Source organism: Musca autumnalis, unplaced genomic scaffold (assembly GCF_047663935.1).
Source record: "Musca autumnalis isolate F117 unplaced genomic scaffold, ASM4766393v1 scaffold_1, whole genome shotgun sequence".
In the NCBI taxonomy this organism is placed as follows: Eukaryota; Metazoa; Arthropoda; class Insecta; order Diptera; family Muscidae; genus Musca; species Musca autumnalis.
The window spans coordinates 278,696,940-278,703,881 of record NW_027411644.1 but is presented as its reverse complement, the minus strand read 5'-3'; positions in this window follow the sequence as shown (position 1 = coordinate 278,703,881).

The following is a 6,942-nucleotide window of genomic DNA, read 5'->3' as shown; positions in this document are numbered from 1 at the left end:
AAGAAGGCCGAAGAAATTTCGAACTGGGCTGCCCTTTTCTTTTTTATTCTTTTATCAGAAGTAAGCAAGGTAAGTAAGCAGGCAAGGCAGCTTATGTACGCAGGCCTTAAGGTTGTACGGTTGGGGATACCACACACCCAACATTTCTAAAAAGCGGACGAGGTAACCAGATCCCACCTATCATGGATTATTGTTTCTGCTGGTTGTTGAATGCGGCAATCGCTATTGATAGAAAGCCATTTTCATTTGCTGCAGACATTTGTTATGAACCAGCTGGTGGCGATCTGACTTGCTCAGTCGTGGCATCATCATCAGGGGGTTCTCAACCCTTTCCACCAAACGACCTAGGGGTCTAACAACGGAAAAAGTAATGACAGGACAAACACAATAAAAAAAAAAAACAACAACACACCATACACACATGACCGGGGAACTTGGTGACTAGTGTTCCCACACTCAGCCCTCCCAACCTTGACCCTTTTGTCCTCAAATCAATATTATTAAAGGGCCCCATACTCCACGAACACTTACCTCACTAGCAACTTACATTCGAGACTCCTCTCTTACAAAAAAAAAAATTTAGCAAATTATATTCTTATGACAAACATTCAAACATAGAAAGGATTTATTAACATATTTTTAAATCTTACTACTATGAACATATAAAAAGTCAATTTTTTCCTGGAATTCCTAACACCAGAACGATTAAAAGTGAGCCACTTACTCAGGCTACCAGCTATATACGTATAGGATTTTTTTACTTCGCCAATCTGGCCTCTTTACTCTACATTACACTTCCTAACACAGCTCTCTTAGTAGTGGTATTATGGACTTTCTAAATGGTCCATAAACACAAAGTTTTAAATTTTCCTACCGTACGACGGAGGTAACCCTACTCTCACACAGTTTCCCTGGCGTTAAAAACCCTAACAATTTAAATCTCTTACTTTCTAAAGCACTAACTACTAACAATTACACTTATACTAACGTTATATAATATAAAATTACAACACTAATTAATTGTTGAAGTTATGGTGATTTAATTATATTCGTCACTAATAAAAAAAAATATTTCTTTCGTTTCAGAAGGCACTATGATAATAAGGCCGATGCAGGCAGTTTTTAGACATATGCAAAAATAAACGGTAGGTGTAAAAACCAATTTTACCTTGTTTCACTGGTACTAATGGCAATGTTGTATCTTTTACTTTCAGATTTTTTTCGTTTGTTTGTTCAAGCCAGCATCAAAGATATCGCTCGAGTCTCATAAATATATACGCTTGCGGCCCAGAATACATCATCTGTCATCAACGTCTGCAGTTGGCCACGGAATATGCCGGTTATTTACCAGATTTTTAATTGGGATTTTGGTCAATTTTCCAATAATACGGCTGACCTCCTCCTTATAGCTATTAGGAGGGGCCAATATTGTATAGGCGATGTTGTTTCCTTAGTTTTGGCGTTACCTTATAATAAAGGGAAAACCAACATTCAAACACAAAACATTTCTACTTATAAATCCAACACAACTTACAATTTTTAATACGCGCAAACACATACATCCGAACCAACCACAAAAAAATTTAACCAAATAAAAATTTGTCGATTTCAAAAAAAAATTAATGGCGTTCCACTTTTATTATTTGATTAATGGGGGGACTTTGAATAATTTTAAAAATGGCTTCTTTATGCCACACACCAATAACTTCTAAGCCAATTTTTCCCCGTTATGGCTTTTATATGGCCGCTACAAGCCAAAATTTTCCCTCTTTTTCTCCAGTTTCCCCATTTTCTGACATTTATCGACTTTCTTTCCTTTACCCTACCCTCTAGATCCCTATAGACCCCAACAGTGTTGTATCTTCTAATATAATAGGGGTTGGCAACACTGCGAGTTTAGTGTATGAACCGGCCGTCTCATGTATCCGGTTTTTTCTTTCTCGTTCACCGGCAGCCAGGAGTAACACGCATCGGAGCTTAAATTTACATTTTCTCCAGCCACACGCAACACATTTCCTGTAAAGGAATAGAAGCGCTATTTTATTTTGTTATTCAAATAAATATTTACTTACCTCTATGCGAATTCAGCTCAATTTTATATTTTTTTTTGCACAATATTCCTTTTTGCTTTTTCTTTGACAGCCAAACAAAATGTAAACAAATTATTTATGGAAACACTTGTAACTTTTAAGGCCTGCGTACATAAGCTGCTCTGCCTGATTGCCTTGCTTTCCTGCTTCATTTTTGACATAATAAAAATAAAAGAATAAAGAAGGCCGAGGAAATTTCGAACTGAGTTGCCCTTTTCTTTTTTATTCTTTTATCAGAAGTAAGCAAGGTAAGCAGGCAAGGCAGCTTATGTACGCAGGCCTTTAGTACTTGGGCAAATGAGTTGCATTTTTTTGTACAAAAACACTGTTGCATGACAACAGTAGCAAGATTTCGTGCAGGATCTCAAACAAATCTTGCCATGAGAAGATTTAAGTTTGTGTGGTAAATCTTGGAGAATTTGATCGGATTAAGCAATAAATCCTGATAATGAAGGTTAACCCTGCAAAAATCTATAATATAAACAGCATATAAAGTAACTTTTTTTATTTTAACCCTACTACTACGTTTGGGGTCATTTAATGACCCATAGTTTTTAGCATCTCCGTATTTCTTATGCCCGTAATTTCTAGCCCTAGGTAACCGGGTAGGTAGCTACCTATTAGTTATCTTTACCTACCCGTTTGGTAATTTCTACGTGCCATTTACCGAGGCGTGTAAATTTTGAAAGCATGTGGTAACATTGGTGATTTTCATTCATGATTTCGTAAAAACATTGCCACATATAAGTGTTTTACAATTTTTAACACATTGGCAACGATCAACCAGACAAAATCCGTGGTGTTAGTAACACGGCCGTTTTCGACCCGGTAACGTTACCTATGGATTGAAATTATGAAATTTTGCTTACACGGGGGATATCTATGAACTCATAGATAACTACGCGTAGAAATTACGGGCATTACTGGTGGAATATAATTTGAAGTTCTTACAACTCAGTACATGAATTGTTGAGATATACAGGCTTCGAGTAACATTAAAAAACTTTTAAAACAGTAAATATTTGCATTTCATCAATAAAAAGTGTGGGTCAAAATGTGACACGAGCATAACATATGTAATTTTTCTAACGTAGTATGAAGGCCTCGACACATAAGCCGCTCGGCTTTCTTACTTAATTCATTTCTGGTAAAGGAATAAAGAAATGTCAGAACCACATTTCAATTTGGTCGAACTTGGTCTTTGGTCTTTTACCAGAAATTAATTAAGTAAGAAAGCCGAGCGGCTTATGTACCCAGGCCTTTAGGGTTAAAATGAATGAATGAATTAAAACTACTGCTGGGGCTCAATTCTGTTTCTATGATAATGTGAAATGAAAACATTTATAAAGGAGAAAACTGTCAAATGAAAAAAATTATTAAGGAAATATTTTTCATTTCAAATTTTCATAGAACAAGAATCTAGACCCAGGACGGAGTGAGCGGGAGGGATATTAAACTACTACAAACAGAACTTACTATGTTTATGAAATAACAGTAAGATAAATAAGTTATAAATTAATATTACAAGTAGTAGTAGTAGTAGTAGTAGTATCTTTATTTCGTTTATATTTTGATACATACAATTAAAGATAATACTTAATCATATAGGTAATTCATGATAAAATGGGATGCTAAAAACAATGTGAATTATTGCAAATTTAATTCATTGAAATAAAGATTTACAGCTATGACGTAATGTCGTCAGCCGGTTTAGTGCTATACATTAATATTTTATCAGTTTAAGGGATATATGTGATGTTGAGAATAAAATATATTAGGCGTACTCAGTTAGTATTAATTTACGATATTGTAAAGCATTCCTTAAATAATTAATGAGGTTTTCCCAATCAGTCATCTCTCTTCCATCCAGGACTTCAACTAGCTCTGGTTCCGTTAAGTATGCTTTATTGAAGAATTGCAAACGTTGCCCTCTTAGTATGGGACATATACCTATAAAGTGGTATATTGTCTCCTTTTCATCCAAATTGCATAACGTACATAGATCGTTTTCAGATAGATTCAGACTCCTCTTATTTGCATTGAGGTAAATTAAATCGACCCGTGCTTTAAATATCCATGCAATCTCATTGATGTTGTATTTATTATTCATATATAATACTCCTCTAGTTAAGTCTAAATTTCTGTAAAAACGTGACTCGCTTCGTTGAGCCTTTATTACTGCTTTTTCTCTATTAGCTTTGGCTAATTTCTCCAGTATCGTGCTACACATAGATTTCCATTGCCTTTGTACCATATTTTCTGCCAATGTTTGCATGCCTAATTGACCAATTATATTGTTAATATATTTCACCCAGAATATGTTTTTTCGAAGCAATAATTTTGTTAGTTTGTGTGGTAACCTCTCGCTATCATACTGAAAAATTGTTTTAGTAACATAACCCAGATGAAGTTCTAACGTATATATATGACTTTCTTCCAGATCAGCCTCTATATAAATAGCGTAATTTGGTGTGAACTCTGGTAATTTTAAAATCCGCTTCAAAAAGAATCGTTGCAGTTTATCGACTTCCTCAAAATGTCCATAACCCCACACTTGGGCCGCATAAGACTGTACTGACCTGCATACTGCCAAATACAGATTCCATTTTTGTTGCAAAGAAACATCATCCTTTTTTAAAAACCTACTCCATGTAGCATTTATCGCACTTTTTGCTTGGTTATTGCGGACCTGAATGTGCTTTTTGAATTTCATTTGGGGTGTTAGTACTACTCCCAAATACTTGTACTCTCCTACTACTTCCAACTGTTCTGCATGAAAATACCATTTCTCTTGTTGTGCTAGTCTCCCTCCGTTTCTAAAAACCATTATCTTTGATTTGTCTGTGTTGACAATTAAGCTCCATCTGTTACAATACTGCTCTAATTTGTGTATCATACGTTGTAGAGTTGCGGCGTCATCAGCTAAAAGGACTATATCATCCGCATAAAGTAAGACTTTCAGTTTTATTCATTCTATGTCTATACCATCATCCAGAGAATCGCTTAAATCATTTATATATAAGGAAAATAGTAACGGTGATAATAGGCATCCTTGTTTAACGCCCGATTCAGTTTCAAAATAGTCAGACAACTCTTCTCCAGTCCACACTGCCGACTGCGTATTTTGGTACACAGATTCTATCATTTTTACAAATGTTGATGAAACTCCCATTTGATGTAGTTTGAATATCAGTAAACTGCGCGAAATTTTGTCGAATGCAGCTCGAAAATCCACAAAAAATGCGTATACTTTCTTCTTTTCTGCCAGTTTAATATTAAAGACCGATGCGAGGTTGTATATATTGTCTGCCGTTGAATAGTTTTTACGAAAGCCAGCCTGGTACTCAACCAATATATTATTTTCTTCGACCCATTGTGTCAATCTTTCGTTGAGTATACCCATGAAAATTTTAGCCACAGAATTCATGAAAGATATTCCCCTATAGTTGGCAGCATCTTCCAAGCTTCCTTTTTTGTGAATAGGGAATATTATCGTCTTCTGGAATTTTTCATCTATCTTGACCTCAACATAAATAGTGTTATACATCTTCACCAGTTGCACCAAGTATTCGTCTGTAGCGTTTTTAAAGAACTCATATGGAATTCTGTCTTCACCGGCTGCTTTTTTCTCCTTGGTTTTTTCAACATATGTTTGATCTCAGCTAAACTTATATCTTTATCTAATGTATAATTTACCATTTGAACCGGTGCGTACTGTAAACTCACTGCCGTTTGTTCAGTCCTGAGTAATTCCATAAAATGTGCTTTGAGTGCTTCTGCTGAAAGTGTATGACTTATGCGAAAGTCTTGTTCGTTAATTTCTTTCACTAGTCGCCACCATTCTTGCCCATTTGATGTCTTGTTAATCTTATTGGTAATGCGAGCATAATACAGCTTTTTGCTTGTTTCACAAATTTCTTTATATTTCTTTTTCGCATTTAAATATGCCTGCCTGTCAGGTTCTGTGGACGATTTTCGAAATTTTTATAGGCATTTGAACGACTTCTTTCTTGCCCAGTAGCATGCATCATTGAACCACTTGTTTCGCGGTGTATAGGGCTGGGTAGTATGTTGTTGAGATGCCGACGCTATAATTATATTTGTCATGTCTTTGAGGCATGTTGGGTTTTGGTTTGATATAAAAGTGTTTAGATGAATGTTGAGATTCTCCTGATATTGATTTTTATGACCATCAATCCAATGTAGTTTTGGTAACAATTTTAATCTGTCTTCTTGCACACCTACCTTGCTTAGTTTTAAGTTAAGCGTTATTGGTAAATGGTCAGACCAAATTTTTTCTTCCACCTTAAAGTTTTCAATATATTGGAGCATATTACCAGATACAGCGCAGATGTCGTTAACAGATGTTCCAATATTACTAACATATGTGAAATTGCCATCTGGATCTCCCAACGTTTGGCCATTTAAAATTACTAGATTCTGTTCATTACAAAAGTCTATATACTTCCGACCATTCGTATTAATTTCCTTATCTCGAGATTTCCTCTTACCAGTATAGGCATGGAATGATTCTTTGTATAGCTCCACTATGTCTTGCTGTGTTTCCCCAATTCTCACATTTATATCACCCATTAGTATTAAATTTTCAGTATTACTTTCCTCCAGAAATAATTTTGCAAGCGCAAATTCACGTGTCCAGTCTACGCTTCTTATATAAAGTGGCAGTATTAGCATTTGAAATCTTTCTATTTTTAGGTATACCCCGCAGAATTCTTCGTTAAAGCCAAATTCGTACTTTATACCAAACCGACATAGTGATTTCTTTACTCCTACGAATACTCCCCCTATAGCTCGACCAAATCTGTTAACTTTTCTTGCATCAATCCAATGA